The 17,713-nt window shown below is 47.8% G+C and overlaps 1 protein-coding gene across 1 annotated transcript in view; it reads right to left on the bottom strand.

Moving 5' to 3' along the window:
• The window catches only part of PLA2G4E (phospholipase A2 group IVE), a 57,419-nt gene that overhangs the window by 27,966 nt on the left and 11,740 nt on the right, over positions 1–17,713 (bottom strand). The gene's annotated exons all lie outside the window — the stretch shown is intronic.

The following is a 17,713-nucleotide window of genomic DNA, read 5'->3' as shown; positions in this document are numbered from 1 at the left end:
CCTACATCTTTCTGGTCACTCTATTGCCCCTCCTAGCAAACAATCTGCCTCTGCCTCTTTGCTGTTTCTTGCTAGAAATACTTGTGAAGTTTGGCTGGAATGCAATATGATCTCTCTTGATTTGATGACTGGTTCCTGTCAGATGCCTCTCACCCCAGGGGACAGGAGCCCTGAGGTTTCTGCCTCCCATAGTATTTCATCCTAATGACTTGGGGTGTGGACATACCCTGAGCCTTGCTCGTTGGTGCTGATATTTCTCCTCTGTCCCATTCCTCTTCTGTTTCTGATCGCTTCCTGGGGTCCATCCATCAACTCAAGCTCATCCCCTTGAGCAATCCCCACCCAGGCCACAGTGTCTGGGAATTGGGAGCCTACCCTTCAGGCCCTGCCCACTTCCCTCCCCGGTCTCCCCTGTACCCTATAAATCACACATCCACCACTGTTCCACTTTTGTCCCCAATGGACCCCATTACTTTCTGCCTCCCAGGTGCCCTTTAACCACCTCTCCCAGCCTCACCAGCTTCTCTTTATCTCACAGCTACAAAGTATCCTCCAATCATCTTTTCTGCCTTTAAATAATGTTGGAGTTTGGGGGAAAACATAGAGTATAAAGAAAAAAAAAGAGTTCCCATAATCCCACCACTCAGAGACAATCACGGTTATCATTTTGATATTGATCCTTCCAGAATTTTCTGGGGCTTAATTCTAACCAACAACAATAGAACTATGATTCTGGGAAAGCTAATTGATGTAGTCCCTGGGATAGACATATAATTAAATTTTAGGGTCTCTTCCTCTCTCTCCCCAACAGTTGCCTCAAAATCAGAACAAAAGTCAAATTGACAATTACAGGTCTGAGGATTCCTTTTGTGAGATTAACTCTGAAATATTGAATATTTTCATGACCAGTAATTTGCTCTAATAGCATTCTGTTGTGCGCCTTGTGACTTGGGCCAAAGGCTACACGCACTGCCTCGCTCCTGGTTCTGGAAACATGGCTGTGGCCTCTGGCCAGCGCCCCCCCAGGCTCAGTGGGCTCTTCACTCTGTGCCTGGGCAGAGCGTGAGTCCTGGTCTGGCATAATGAGGAGGCAGGAGTGGACTTTCACCAGGAGGGCACTTCTGGCAAAGCCTCGTCCCACTGGCCCACTTTCTCAGAGGGCAACTGGAGCAAGGAGGGAGCTGTGGAGGCCTCAAACCAGGCTGAGCTCAGCCCTTGGGGATGTTCCATGGCATTTCAGGGCTCTGAACTCAGGGCCCATGGTCCTCTCGGCCATCACAGCCCTTCTCCTGCCTGCAGGAGGGGCTGCCCACAGCCCAGCCCAGCTCCTTCAGTGTCTGCTCTGGAAGGGAAAGAGCACCCGCAGCTTCTCTCGGGACCTCACTCAAGGTTTCCGTGTCCCCAGGAAAAGTTCTCGCCTATCATCTAACCCCAATACCTTACAATAAGGTTAACCGTTTTCCTACTCTGACTACCTCAGCAACAATAACAGCAGCATCAGCTGCCATCTGCTGAGTATTTGCATGTGCCAGGTGCTGTGTGCATGTTCTCTCTCTGGTATCATGGTTAATCCTTACAGCAGCCCCATGAAGCAGGTATTATCAGCCTCACTTTACAGGTGGAGAATCAGGGACTAAGCCCTTTGACGTGGGGCTCTCAGCTGGAATCAGGGGAACCCGAGTTTGAATCCAGCTCTAATTCTCCAAACTGTGTTCAGAAGCACTGCTCTGCACTCACCTTACTTAAAAGCACCCTTGGCAAACATGAACTCACCTTCTTGTCCTTGGTCTTTCTTTCTTAGAACCAATTTTCCTGACAGATTCTTTTCCACCCTGAATTCCTCCAAAGACCCCAAATAACCCCTCCCTCTGAAAATCCTTCTATTTGTTGGGCTCTTACCAGCTGCACTTCTACTGACACATTCCATGGTCTTCCCCTTTCTGTAAACCTCCAGAGTACATCAGAGCTGTAAAGATCCTTGGAGAAGTTCCCATTTTCTAGTAGCCACAGAGGGCTTCTTTTTGGTCCACTTGAGACTTAGTTCACACCTTCTAGCTCAAACATTTTCAGGAGAGACCCAATTACATTTTGCCAGCACAGAGATAGAGCCTGGAAGGGGATTTGAGAGATGTCCCAGAGGGTCCATGCTGGGAGGAAGGCACAGAAATAGGGAACTCAGGTCTGGGGCCCAGATGCATTCCAGGAACTGGGTCTGTGAAAAATGACCTTTTTGCGGAGAGAGCAGAACTGTGGTTACTAGAAGCAGGAAAGGGGAGTGGGGAGGGGGGTTAGTGAGGGGTTGGTTAATGGACACATAACAGCTAGATAAGAAAAATAAATTCTATTGGTGCACAGTTGAGCTAGGTATCTATTACAAACAATAATTTACTGCGTGTCACGGAATGACCAGTAGAGAGGAGATAGAATACTCTTATCGCAAAGAAATGATTAAGTTTTGTAATGGTGAATATGCTAATTACCCTGATTTGATTATCACACATTGTATAAATGCATTGAAAATAATTGTACCCCACAAATATGTGAAATCAACACATTTCCAAAAAATACTACAAGTCAGTATCTAACTTCTACACAGGCATACTTAGGGGATAAAGAATAGAAAGGCTTAACTGATTGTTTTTAATAATAATAAAAAATACCAAAATAAAAAGATCAGACTTTGATAAATCAAAAATGACCTTCTTGGATTAAAATGAGTGTACTTATTTTGCTCCTGATATAATCAGCTCAACTGATTATAGAACTGATGGCCCCAGAGTAACTGATCTACAGTAGGAAGATGCATCAGAACAAAGCCCAGTGTCTGTGCCTGTGCAGATGGGAACCAGAAGCCAGAGAGATCATGGAACCCAAGTTTACAGGGCTGCTTATGGTGTGGGAAGGACTAAAACTTTAGGGACTTGGACAAGCCCGTCTCTAGAACAAGATGCCCTGGCTGGGATTTGTTATCAGGGTGAAGGTCAAAATACTTAACAACAGGCACAGCCAGGTATCACGTCAGTTGGGCTGCAGCCCCGGAAGAGGACAGGCATTAGTACTTCAGTTCCTGGGGGGGTCCTAGAGCAAGGACCAGGTGTACTCAGGCCTTCGAGATCAAGGAAGGAACTGTTTGGCAACCAGTACAGCTGTGCCAGACAGGGCAGGCTGGACAGCAGTTTTCTGGAAGCTGTGTGGGAGAGCGGGCCTTGTCGCACAGGCTGCAGACACCCACCACCCAACCTCCTTCCCGGCCTTGGAATCTGGGACTGATTTTGTCAGGATACCACTTTCCCCTCGAGACCTACTCAGGACTGGGGGACCTTGCCAGCTCCCATGGAAAAGAGGCAGCCTGTTGAATCTCAGGATTGGCTATTATGCAATCAGTACAGTCTATTAAGTCAAGCCCTCACTCTGCACTGGGCGCTTGGCATGTGCTCTTATCTAATCCTCCAACCACCCCCTGAGGAAGGCATTATTATCCTTGCTTTACAGAGGAGAAGACTAAGTTTAGAGAGATTACATCTCACGCAGGCTCCCAGAGCCCAGGAATGCAGAACCAGGACCCGGCTGTGAGTCTACCTGACTCCAGGGCCAGTGCGCTTGCCACCCACCTGGAGGCTGACTCTCACCATGAATTAGCAAACCAGCTAAAAGCCTGCTCCAGGTCAGGCACTAGACTAGTTAACAGCAGCAGCAGGAGTAAAAACCCTCAGCTCCCAAGTCAGGGCTCTCCCTACAGCCCGGTCGTCTGTTACCCCAAATCAATCAAAAGAATATGTAGTTACAGAAGGGCTGCCAGGGTCGGGCTCCCGGGTGGGAGTGGGGGTGGGGGATGATCTGACAACCAAGCTTCAGAAACGATGGGTCTGATGCCCATCCCTGGGTCAGGCATACCCTCACCAAACCATCCCAGGACATCTGGGGTGCTTGGAGAGGGGAAGACAGCTCCCGGGGAGCCTGCAAGAACTCCCCTTCTCAGGTCTTCTCAGGGCAGGACCGGCAGATGATGCCACCTCCGCCTCCCTAGACAGGTGGGTGTAGCCATCAGTTCATTGCAACACCCGTGCCAGAGCTTAGACCAGCCTGGTGCTATCTTCCAGGATGCGTGGGCCCTCCCTGAAAGGATAACATTGAGATGGGGACATTATAGAACCCTGAAACATGTCCCAGCCAGTCTGAGCAATATCCCAGACTAGGGGTCACCTAGGAGGAGACACCATAGCTGTTTTCCTTTTCATCACTCAGGCTAGGTGAGTGGTCAGGGCAAGAAGTCCTAGCACTGAGTGACATGGACCCTCCAGGACCTGAGAGGGACAGGGGCAGCTTGTGGAGGGGCTCCTGGAGCCACTCTGGACTCTCGACTCTCAACTGCTTCACTCCCCCCTTCAAGGTAAGCTCTGTCCCCTTGGCAGAAGATCTCTCATGGCCTGAGCTCCTGGATGCTCAACAAGACTGGAGAGGCAGGAACGAGGGCTGACCAGAGGCTCCGCCAGCCACCCAAGCACTGTGGGAAACCTGCTTTACCCCAAGAGGCAATGTCTAGCATGGCCAGGGCATGTGAGCACCAGTCACCAGGCAGCTTGGATCTCCCCTCATGGGGCTCCTTGGAGACTGAGCAGTGTCTCCATCTCCTACCCCAAATAGACAAGACACTTTCAGGGCATCACCCATCTCATTCAGTGGTTTAGTATGGGCTGGGGGAGGGACATCGGGGAGGAAGAAGTTGCTGCCCTTGAGGAACTAGCTAACTAGCTAATGATCCTCCACAGGGCATGCCTGTGACAAATTGGAAGACTGAGGGCATCCCCCTATTGCCTAGATAGGAAAACTGAGACAGAGTTGGTCTAGAGTGCTGACACCTGACCCGTGAACCCAGGGGTTCCCCTCTGAGGCTGTGAGGATCTGGATGGACCCAAGAGTTTTAACCGTAAATGCTGGTGGGTGGCTTCACGGCTGATGGCGACAGATTGGCAATGCCACAAATTCCCACCCCACACCAAACAACACATGCACACAGCATAGAAGTTTAGGATATCCACAGGATAAATACCTGCTTGCCACGAAGACAGGTCACATATGGATCCCCCTGGCAGTACTGAACATTGCCTCCCCTTGGTGCTGGCCCGGATCCAACATGGCCCTGAGCCACTGCATGGTGCCTTGCAAAGCTTGTGGGTGCTCTCAGTTGTGCTGTCTACCCAGGATCCCTGGCCCCACCTGGGCCAAAACACTCCCCCAGGGGCTAGGTAAAGGCTGCCCCAAGGTTCCTGGAGCCCTCCCTGAGGCCTGCCTCCTGCCCTTAGCTCCCAGCTCCTGCCCCTCACCTCCTGACCCGGTCTCCCTGGGCCTCAGCCACTGGTCCCACCAACCCAGCACTGCTCCCTCACCTTTAAGGCATAGGTGGCTGAGGGCCTGCCATCTTCTGCTTGGCATGGGTCTGGCAGGTGGTGAGAGATCCAGGCAGGCATCTGCCTCTGGAGCATTGTGGCAGCTCTCCAGCTGGATGGCAAGCTCAGGAACTTATACTCTGACTCAGAGCTCCACCCTCCTGGCCGCCTCTTGGCAGTGGCTGGGGTTGCCTGGGGAGTGGTTAAGGTGAGTGGACGGATAGTGGTGCCTGGGCCTAGGTCTCTCAGTGTCAAGGGAGCCACGTGTCTTCGGATTTTGAAAATGCAGGGGACAGCAGGGGCTCTGGCCCTTGGGGTCAGCAGTTTGCAGATCTCAGGTGCTCAGAATGACCAGGCTGTTCAGGGGCCCAGGGCATGGTGAGAAGAGAACGCTGGACCCTCATGGCTTTAGGATTAGTCTGGCCATGATTTGGGAAAGTGCTGTCTCTTCAGCTTATAGAGGTCATGACTCATAGATGCCCCTCTGGGGGATGGTGCTCTCTGTGCCCCAGGAGTTGTGGGCAGGGACTTCATGGGAGGCAGAGACCATGGACAGGGCTCCCAAAGTAAGAGGGCGAAGAAAGAAAAAAACTGCCTGAATCCTTACAGAGAAGAGGGTCCAGGGCAACCGCCCCCTCCACTCCCTCCTGGGAGGCCAGGTGGAGAGAGGGCATGCCCAGCCCTTGCTGATCTTGGGGCAGCTTGGAGGATGTGCTGCCCCGCCTGGATGATTCTTATCTCTGGCCTGGTGGCTGGCTCACTCGGGGGCCTGAAAAGGGTGGCTGCGTGTACTCGGCCGCCCAGCTCTGCACACTGGGAGTTACCTGCTTGAGCTACTGCCTGGGGCCCCCAAACCGGCTTTTCTGGCCCATAGATAGAAATGATTTTATGGAACTGAGGGTGAGATCTGAATACAGACTGGGCCCGAATGCAGGGATGGAACCGGGCTGGTGGTATCTGTGGGACCTCTTCACATGCCTGATCCTCCACAGAGAGGATGTGGCCTTAGCCTGCTTCCCTCCCAGCTGCTTGCCCTGCCATCACCGCACTGCCAAGGACACAGATGCAGCACCCACACCCCTCAGCAGACTACACAAATTCAATTTAGTTCACACACCTAGTAAGCACCTACTGCATACATGCCACTAAGAGAGGAAATTCCAAGCTTGAAGTTACTGACAGTCCAGCTGGGGAACCAAAAGCATCCAACCCATCAGAGGCCAGAGATCTGAGTCTCCCAGTGGTGATGGGGGGTATCCTAGAAGGGTCAATATAAATCCTTCACATTTGCAAAGATCTGTGGTTTACAGAGCTCTTAGTTAAGCGCTTTAACAGTTTTTAGTTAAGAACTGGCTAGGAAGCACAGAAGATGGACAATGAATTCCAGCTGGGGAGGGAAAGAGTGGATCTAAGAAGGCTTCATGGAGGAGGTGGCATCTGAATTGGGACTTAGAGGATGGATAGGATTTTAATGGCTAATAATAGGAGGGAAAGGCATTCTAGGAAGAAGGAATAGTGTATACAAGGGCAGGGAGGCCAGAAAGTCCTGCAAGTGTTCTGGTGTTAAGTAGGAGGTGTATGGGAGGAGGTACAGCGGGTAGACAGTGGGACATAGGGGCTAGTGGAAACTGGGCAGAGAGAAGGGAGGTTCTGTGAAGGAACAAATCTGGAAAGAGAGATTAGAGCCCAGTAGTCACAACACTCAAAGGCCGTGCTTTAAATTTGGATGTATTCTCCAGGCAATGGGGAGACATCGATAGCCATTGAGCAGGTAGGTGACATGATCAAAGCTGAACTTTAAGAAGGCAAGGCTGATTGATGTTGAAGCAGTGGATCAATTAGGAGGTGAGGACAGGGGAAATAGGGTGGTAAGTCAGGAAATGAAGAGAAAAACGGAGGCCAGAACAGTAGGGATGAGTCCAGGAACTGCTGTAGCAATTCCCACAGCACTGCACTGACTTGAAAGTGAGGGGATCCCACTTGTCTCCCCTTTCTCTCCGCTCCCCAACCCTTCCCAATCAAGTAGACCCAGGGCAAGCCCAAAACACCAGGGCATTCCTCAAGGCCTGGTATTTGATCCTCTTCTCAGTGAAGGAGCCTAGCCACCAACCCCCTTCCTCACCCCCATTTATTCTAGGCAATGCATGGAAAACCTAGGTCTCCAACCCTTGTATTTCCTCACTGTCTATCAACTTCTCAAGAGCAGGCTTCAACTTACTCATTTAGGTTGAATTAAATCAAATCGAATAGGAAGCTAATGGGAGGTTGGGTGGAAGTTTCTTCCTCTGCAGCCTCCACGGTGCCTCTGACCAAGGCAGGGAGGTGGGAGCCCGTGCAACCTCGAACTGAATGGACCGATCAACTGTTAAGTATTTACTGACCGCCTCCTGTGCGGACTACTTTGGATGGAAAACAACAAAGAACTATAATCTAGGGAGAGGAGAACAGGAGGCTGAATTAAACAGTAAATTGTCCAATGTGGACTCTAAGTGGGGCAGGAGGGAGCAGAGGATTCTGGGGAGAAGGTTCAAGTGGGCTGGGAAGGTGAATAAGGAGGGCCAGGGAAAGAGGGGACATCCCCAGGACAGAGCAAGGGGTGTCATATAATGTGTCTCCAAATGAATATATAATGGAAGCTAAAACAGCATTAGCAGCTTCAAGTCAAGTCCTCTAGCTCTCCCTTGCACAGAGTTCCTTCTATGTGGAGATTCTGAAGCTATCTCTGCAAAAAAAAAGAGAAGGACTGAGTTCTTTTCCACCCAGCACACCCTCATCCCTGATGAGCAGGGAGCCTCAGGATCTCCTCAGAGACCCCCAGTCTCCTTGAGGCCCCCTTGCTGCTGTGTTCTCTGAGGCACTGTCTCCAGTTGTGTCCCCAGGGCTTATTAACTGACTCCCACTGACAGAGTGACCAGGAGCTGCCTCCCACAGAGTCTCTTGGGAGGCAGAGCCTCTGACATTGCAAAGTACATTCCTCTCAGCAGCTCAGCTGACACAACTCCCTGCGAACCCTGCAAGGATGATTTCTCACCCTTCCTCTTTCAAGATGCCTTAGGTGTCTATCCCTTCCTTCCTACCCCCTGTCAGCAGCATCTGTCTCTCAGCCTCTTTTCTACCTCTCACGGATTCACCCAACACACCTGGCCAGTGAGCTTTGTAACTGCCCACTTCAACCTGTTTTTCTCCTGTTCAAATGCATCTGATTCTTTTCCGTCCATTCTTTGCCCACAAACTTTGAATTCTAATACCTTCCAGAAATGAATTAGAGCCCAGGAACAGCCCTATGTATACATGGAATATTAGTATGTGATAAAGGAAGTATTTTGAATCAATGGTGATATGATGGACTAGTCGTTATTGAAAAAACTAGCTTACCATTTGGAATAAAATAAAGTTAGATCTGAACTTCATACCTACACAAAAATAAATTCTAGATAGATTAAATATCTACCCATTTAAATAAAACTATATACAATTAAAAATATTATTATTAGTATTGTGTGCGTATTGCCGGTCTATATGGGGATCCAAATCCTTTACCTTGGTGTTACCAGCACCACGCAATTTAAAGTATTAGAGTATATTATGGTGAGGAGGTTCTTCCTAAGCAAGTACAAAACATAGAAGCCAATAGGGAAATATTGGCAGATTTGAATATATAGAAATTTAAAACTTCAGCAAAGCAAAAGATGCCATAAGTATAGTTCTAACTCCATAATATATCTCACACTTCCTCCTCTTAATAAATATCCATAGATAACAAAATCACCTTTAATAACATAACAGTAAAGAGGAGAATTTTGCCCTACCAAATACTAAGATAAACTAGCCATACTAATACAAACAGTATGTTTTTGGCACAAGAATAGGACCAATGGGAAAAAAAATAGAGGGACCAGAGACAGAGCCCTGATATTTGAGGGAACTTAATACAGTCATATGTCACTTAATGACGGGGATACATTCTGAGAAATGTGTTGTTAGGTGATTTCACTGTCGTGTGAATATCATAGAGTGCACTAACACAAAGCTAGGTGGTATAGCCTACTACATACCTAGGCTGTCTGGTGGAGCCATGATAATCCTATGGGACCACTGTTGTATATGTCGTCCATCGTTGGCTGAAATAGCACATTACTGTATATGATAACATTGGCACCACAAATCAATAGGAAAAAAACAAACTGTTTAACAGATGACATGAGCAAAATGACCTACTATGTGGAATGAAATAAGGCAGTATCCCCACTTAATGCCATATAAAAAGAAGGATGTAAATGGGATCAATGTATGAAAAGGAAAACTATAAAGTTAATAGGAGACAATATAGGAGGATATATTTGTGATCTGGGGGCAGAGGGTTTTTTAAAGAACATTTTGAAATCATGAACCATAAGAGAAAAATTTCTCTGAATTTGATTATATAAGAATCAAGGATTTCTGTCAATTCACAACACAGCAGAAAAAGTTAATAGATAGCTGGCAGAATACATTTGCAATGTGTTTGCAAATGACCAAAGGATTACTATCTAGTATAAACAAATAATTCATACATAATTCACAAGAAAAAGGTGGCCGTACCAACATAAAAATGGACCAAAGATTTGAATCTGTAACTTATAGGAGGGGAAACCCAAAAAGCTAATAGGCATTTGAGGAGATGCTCAAAATCTTTGGAATTTTCACCACAAATCAGTGGAAAAAGAACAAACTGGCAGATGGCATGGGCAAAAGTGACTTACTACATAGAGTAAGTAAAATAAAACAGCATCCCCGCTTAATGCCATATAAACAGACAGGCTATTAAAGAGATCAGTGCAGGAAAAAACAAACAAACAAACAAACAAACAAAAACAGAGAAATGCTAGTTAATCAAGGAAATTCAAATTAAAACAACAATGAAATTTCACTACAGCCACTAAATTGGAAAATGGTGAGAAACTTGGATAATGACAGGTGTTGGTGGGGATGTGAGGACAGAGGCACCATCGTGCTCCACTGTGGAAGAGGGGACCGATAGGGTTGTGGAAGGCAATCTGTGTCTACTCAGTCAAAGTAAGAATGTTCATATAGCAATTCCGGTTTGGGTACATATATCCCATGGAGTGTCTCTCAAAGTCCATAGAAAGGACATGTAAGATGGCATTCACTCCACATCACTTACATATCAGAAATTTGCAAGCAAACCAAGTGTTTATCACTGGGGGAATGAACAGGAAAACATGAAGGATGCGCAACCTGGAGTGTGACACAACAGTTCAAAGCCACAAATTGGAGGTACATGTAGTAGCCTGGCTGGATCTGGAAAACTCAGTGTTGATAGAAAAGAGGTATATATATATGTAAAACACACCTACAAAAATTAAATCAGAATATATCATATACTGAAATAAAAATCTTATTTGTATATATTATGAATTGAATACATTTGAAAATATAATTTGATGTATTATATATTATTTGAATATATTAAAATAAAACATGTATTGAACACAATAAAATGGTTGCCTTTCTGCAGGGATGGAAATGCAGAAGGTTACGGGGGTATAGGGAAATAAAAAAATCAATCAAGAGAGCCAGCAAGGGGCCTCCCAGGGACCAGCGATGATAATGGGCCACGTCCTGGGGCATGCGCCTCTGCACCTCAGGGGAAATGTTTTTCCTCCAGCTTTTTCCCCGCTGTCATAGTCACTGCTCTAGTCCATTACCTTCACTCCTCTCGACTCCGGCAGTGGCCAAAGGGGTCTCTCTGCTTCCGCTTCTGCTTCTGCCTTCCTATATGCCATTCTCTACAGAAGAGCCATTGATCTTCTAAAAACATAAGCTAGATTATGTAACTGCCCTGATTAAAACCCGTCTGTAGCTGCTGGTCACTCTGACTTCTTGCCATGGCTGTGAAAGGTCCTGTGTGGTCTGGCTGCTCATGATTGGTGTCCTCTTTCCATCACAGCCAAGTTACACTGGCCCTTACGCCCTGATCACGCCCAGTTCTTCTCCGTGTTAGGATTTTGCAGTTGCTCTTCCCTTGCCTGAAGTCCTTGACCCCTCCACTCTTTCTCATCCTTCGTGGCTCTGCTGAAATGTCATTTTCTCCAGCAGCCCCTCCCTGACCCCCCTCCAGAACTTGTGTGCCTCTTGCCCACCTACTTACTTCCATGTTATTCTGGGTATTAATTTAATTTAATGTATCCTCTTTTGAACGATCTTGTTTGTTTATTCTTTTTGTCTCTTTCCACCAGACCATGACCCTTTTCAGCGTATGAACATTGCTTGTCTTGTCTTGTTCATCAACTGGAAACACCTAACCCTAATCAGTAAGGGAATGGTTAAATTAATTATGGCAAAGTCACACACTGGAATACTCCACAGATGTCAACAGGAACAAAATGGCTCACGTTTATTGAATGTTTACAAAGTGACCGGGACTGTTCTATGTGTTTTATATTGCCTGTGAAGTAGATACTATTATTATCTCATTTTAAAGAAGAAGAATTGAGACATGGAGAAGATAAATAACTTGCTCAAGGTCATGATGGTAACTGACAGAGCCGTGATACAAGTCAGTCCAGCCCTGGAATTTCTGGATGTAACCTCCACACACGTTGCCTCTCAGGAGATGCGCAGATACCATGTAGAGAGCTACTGTCTTGGAAAACTGAGATTCTGCATTGTGTTTTTAAAAGGCTACTTCTATACTCCCATGTTCATTGATAAATAAAATCCAGTTTCCTAAAACAAACATACAATGAGTAAATACAGTTTTCACAACATGAAGTAAAACAAGCATTATAGTCTTTCTAGGTAACGGGAGATTAAAAAAAAGCAACCATTGAAGTCAATATGCTGAGATGTCTCAGAGCTTCTGGCCAACAAACTAGACATGACTCTATTTCACAATGACAAAATACAAAAGAAGTATAAATATGACAAGAAAGAAATTTATCCCAGCGCAAGTAATGTTTACATTCTCAGCGTCATCAATGCACCTGACTCATGTGTATTTTCCGCCTTCGTCTTTATCTTTATAACACACTGTCACGGGCTTGCTCGGTGCTTTGCATCCTCAAAGCACATATGTCCACAGCTTAGCATTTCCCAATCTCCTGAAACTCTTGCGATTAAAACCTGTGGCCTCTGGTTTCAACTAGACGACTGGCTTTATTTTCCTACCCCTGACCATCTTGCTCACACAGCAAAACTGCAAAGAGCCTTTTGTACACTGAGTTTACTCTGTCACTGGTCACCTCATTGAGAGTGACACCATCATTGTCTCAAAGCTGACTGAGCATGGCCAAGGGTCTAGACTTTGAAGTTTAATAGACCTGGGTTCGAACCCTGGTTCTACTACATATGTGCTGCATGGACTTGGGTCAGTTTATCCCTCTAAGCCTGAGTTTCTCCATCTGTGAAATGGGAATCATAATAGTTTCTACCTCACAGGATGATTGTCAAGACTAAATGAGAGAAAGGATTTAGCACATGGCTGGTCCTTACTGATGGATTTGCCAAAAGGGGTATGATCCACAGTATAGTAATATCAGGGACGCAAAGACGTCATCCCTGACCCAAAGAGCTCACAACCTAAGTTGGGTGAGAGAGGAAGGTCATACAAATGGTCTCACGATGTTCATGTCACACATAAGGAGAGAGGTAAAATAAGCTGCTCAGAGCGCATGGCCACACAGGGCTGGGAAGGTCAGAAGAGGTTCCCTGGAGGAGGAAGAACTTGAACCTGCCCTTGTAGGAAGGATAGGGACCGATAAATAAAGAGGAGGGGAAAGGGCATTTTTGTCAGGTGAGGCAGCATGAGCAAAGGTATGAAGGCTTAGCAAGGAGATTGAAGAGTCTCACAGATATCAAGTGAAAGAATGTTCTTTCTTGGCCGTGGTGACTCATGGAAGGGTTTGAGCAAAGAGTGTTTAAAGAGAGCAAATCCTACTCCTACAGGTAGGACAGGTGACCAGCAGCACTGTGCAGTCTGGGTGAGCTGGAGGGCAGATGTGCCTCCTTCACTAGCTGGTGTGGCTCCGTGGGACAAGCCATGACCTGCAAAGGGCCCCTGATAAACGCCTTTTTTCCTCTCTGCCTGTGAGGAATGGCCACTGGGTCTAGTCCTCTCCGAATGCACTGTAGGCTCCCACTGCAGGGCGGGCTTTGCCTCGGATTCTCAAGCTGCCTCTCTGGGCCCCAAGAAGATGGAGCTCAGGAAACATAAATCAGTATGTCTGTGGAGGAGGACCAGGAATGTGGAGCGGGGCCTGCAGGTGTGGGAGCTGGTGGGAGACCGGCTTGCAGGCCTCATTCATTTCCTCACTTTGCTTCTGGCCATCACCTGCCAGGCTGGAGCGGAGTCCTGCAGACCTGTGTTGAGATGGCCTCATAGCCCTTGCTCAATCCATCCCCTCCTACCTCGGCCTCAGGTAACTACTCATCTGCTTTTTGTCACTGGAGAGTAGATGTGTCTTTTCCAGAGTTTCACATAAGTGCAGTCATACAGTGTTTGCTCTTTTGCCACTGATTTCTTTTGTTTAGCATAAGGTTTTGTTCTTTTTCATTGCTGTGTAGTATTCATTGTAAAAATATTACAATTTGTTTATCCATCCATCGGTTGAAGGACAAAGTTGTTTCCAATGTTTAGCAATTATGAATAAAGCTGCTATAAACATTTGCATGCAGATTCTGTGTAAGTATAAGATTTTATTGCTCTTGGCTAAATACCTAGGAGTGGAATGGCTAGGTGTGATTGAGTCTTTACAAAGTGATGTACCTGTAAATCATCTGACAACTCCAGCCCCCTGGACAGAGCCTCCTCTCCTTGGCACTTTCCCATTCTCCCTCCTGTCTCTTGTTTTCCTCTCTTCCTGTCCCCTCAGCTTCCTCTTTCTCTCATTGGCTTCCCGTTTGCCTTCTCTATCCCACAGGCCTCTCCTGTCAAGCTTGTGGATTCTCCCACAGAGGGGTGGTGCTAACAGGCAGCCCTCACTTTTGCTTGGTCCAAGGCTGGCCCACAAACCACCCTCCCAGACTCTGCCAAGCCTCCTGACATCAACTCCTCAGGGAGACTCCCAGACTCCACAGGGCTGGGGAGGTCTTCTAGCAGTTCAGCTCTAGGGTAATCTGGCAGGGCTTGGTTTGTCCCTGTTCCATTTTTCTAGGAACTGTGTCAGGTGGTTCTTGTCTACCCCATTCACTGGTGCTCTGTCCTTTGAATGAATTGGGTTCCAGCCAAGTTCCAACAGAGGGAAATAATTCCCCACTGTTCTGTTTGGTTTAAGTCCCTGAGCCAAGGTTTTGTGGTCACTTCCTGAGAGCCCTCACCCACCATGTTGCAAGGCAGGGGAGATGGGGACGGGTGATGACAGGCCTAGGAAGGCCCATGAGCAGGAGCTGCCTTCATACCAAGTCCTGGATTTGACAGGGACAGCACAGCCAAGGAATGCTTTGGCCACTTATTGGTTTCAAGGTCAGCATCCACTTGTGTTTAAGAAGGCAGAATGGTATGGTGGGCAGAACACCGGACGGGAGACCGGGAGCCACAGGCTCCAGTTCCACCTCTGCCATGCGATACAAAACAAGTGGCTCTCCCTCTCTGGGCCTCTCTTTTCTCTTCTGTAAAATGAGAGGTGGGACTAGGTCAGTCCAGAATCCCATGCATGGGGCCTGGCACCATATGTTTTCATCATCTCAGTTGAGTCTGAGACCATCAAACCAGGTGGCCTCAGAGTCCTTTCTTGCCACTGATTCTGGGGTCTGGTTTGTCTCTTGCACCCCATGCTTGGACATCAGCACAGAATGAGAATAAGATGGGGGATTTGTAGGGTCCTTCTGGATAAGATATGACAAAGATGCCAAATAGTAAAAACAGCATGTTTGGTGTCAGGAAGGAGGAACATATTCAGGAATGAGCTAAAAGTAGCTAAAAATAGGCTGATATTTAGTGGGGGGATCTGAGACCTTATGTGAAGGGCATCTGGAGTATTCGAACACAGAGCTTGTGGCCTGTCCTCAGCAAGTTCCAGGGCTGGCAGCTCCCCCACCCCGCCCACTGTGTGTGGTGTGAGTGTGTGCTGTGTAAGTGTGAGTTGTATAAGGATGCGAGTGCAGGTTGTGTGTGTGTGTGGGCGCGCTCGGGAGGGGATGCTCAGGTGCTCTTTCCTGTGGTGCAGACCTTTGGGAGGAAGGACCCTGAGCTCTCCCTGGAGGATAAACTCCTGTTTATGCAAACTGCATTAGACTCAGGCCCTGTGGGGCCTGGAATGTGAACCTAAATACCCATTTCTAACTGTCTTGACAAGCCTCAGCCTCGCTTGCCCTACCAGACTCGGGTGAGTGAAAGCCTTCCAACTCATGCAGGGAAAATACCTTGCAGATTTTTAAAGTGATATTTAGTTGGTTTTAAAGTTTGAGTTAAAGAATTTGCACTGAGGAAACAGAGGAGTGACTGAGTTGGCTGCCAGCCCCCTCCCCGCCCAGCCTCCTTACTTTGCATGGTTGGTGACAGGTTTGTGAGCTCTAGGGCCCAGCTCTGTGAGCTAAGTGGGGAGCCAGCAGGACGCACTGGGGCAAAGGGCATCCCAGGCAGGCTCAGTGGGTGGGGTGGGCCCTTTCAGGATGATTCTGCAGTCCAGGTTGCTGTAATCTAGGCAGTGCCTGGGTGAGGCTGAAGACGTGGGTGACCCAAGTACAGAAGGAAGAAGGGGGTCCCGGGTCTGTGAGGAGCAGGAAAGGGAGAGGAGCCGCCACCTACTATGAGCTGGCCCTTCCAGCCCTGTTCTGAGCGGGCCCTGGAGGTGGCTGGGCTCAGTGCATGGGAACTGGTGGCAGTGCAGGCATCCCCTGCCAAGGGGCAAATGACTCTTTGCTCCTCCTTCCCTCTGTCTCCCTCTTGCATGTATGTTTGTAGGAGTTGGGGGTGGGTAGGAGGGGGGCTTCGAGTCCTCTGTCTGGTGGTGTAGAAACTCAGAGGGAAGGACTCTGGGCTCCAGAGTGCAGCCCCGACCCCCTGCTGTCCTGGCCTGGAGCTCCTAGCAGTTGTTTGCTGCAGACAGTAATGAAGATTCATTGGAGGATGACTAGCCATCCTGGTTCGCCTAGGACTGGAAGGCTCCCTGGGACTTGGTACTTTCAGAGCTGAAACCGGGGAGTCCCGGACAAACTGGCATGATTGGATACCCTATTTCTAACTTCCCTTCGAAGTACTTTTTGAAGCAGAGACATACCTGGTATGCTAGACCTGGGGTACTCCTGAGCCTTGTAATTATTTGAGGCAAAATAATTTGATTATTTTCTGATTTTGTTTTGGAGGATATGGACAAAATCTATATGTATTTAGGCCAATTCTGAAGTTAAGAGGTGATTAAGTCTGTGTGTGGGATTCTGGCATAGTGGTCACATGACCCTCAGGATCCCTTTCCCTGTCCTCTGACAAGAGAACATCCTTTTCCTTTGGGATCTTTTGGAGCAGTCGATCAGGCCAGTCTGCATTCCTATCCCCTTAGCCTCAGTGATTGGTTCAGGAACAATTAGATCTCCTGTTCCTCCTGCTCCTTTTTCTTTTAAGGATTATATGGATGGAGATAGAGAGAGAAAAGTCAGGGAGTGGCAGGGGTGGAAGAGAGATCATTCTCTTTTCTCTAGATTATGAACTGTAGGGAAGTGGTAAGCTTTGGGATGGCCACCAGGACATCTTTGTCATCATGGAAGGACTCAGCCTTAAAAAGTTGAGATAGAAAAAGAGGACATGATTTAAACTGCTAGATCCAGCTATGCCTGAAGCCCATATACCCCTTAGACTTCCCAGTTACGTGAGACAGTAAAGGCACTTTTTATTTGCTTAAGCTTATTTGAATTTGGCTTTAGTTACTCTGCCACTTGTGGCTGAAGGAGTTCTGACTGGTACACCTGGCCACCACATCTGTGGCAGGTCTCCACTCTGGGCTCTGTGGATGGCAGAAGTGGGGGAGGGGGCAAAGAATGACAACACTGATGCCCCCTCTTGTTTCCTGAACCGAGTCCCTTATGCCTTTAGATTAGGGCATGTCCTTTTTCAGAGCACATCTAGGGCAGGAGTCACATGTCTGTGCTTTTGCGTAAACAGGAACCCTCTTTGGGGATGATGGGGCAAGAGTTCTTCCAAGTCCCTCTTCTTCTCTGCCCCAATTCCTCTCCTCATCTCAAAGATCTACTGAGGGTCTCTCATTCGTCCTTGACTCTGGAAGTCAACACTATCATATGTCCAGCCACCACTCATGCCCCACTGCCTTTGTAATGTTCCCAGCCTAGGGAAAGCCTCTCCCAGTCATGCGAGGAGCAACTAGCACCTGAGT

Source organism: Cynocephalus volans, chromosome 3 (assembly GCF_027409185.1).
Source record: "Cynocephalus volans isolate mCynVol1 chromosome 3, mCynVol1.pri, whole genome shotgun sequence".
Lineage (NCBI taxonomy): Eukaryota > Metazoa > Chordata > Mammalia > Dermoptera > Cynocephalidae > Cynocephalus > Cynocephalus volans.
The sequence above is the reverse complement of the archived record's forward strand: the minus strand, read 5'-3'. Positions and strand labels throughout refer to the sequence as shown.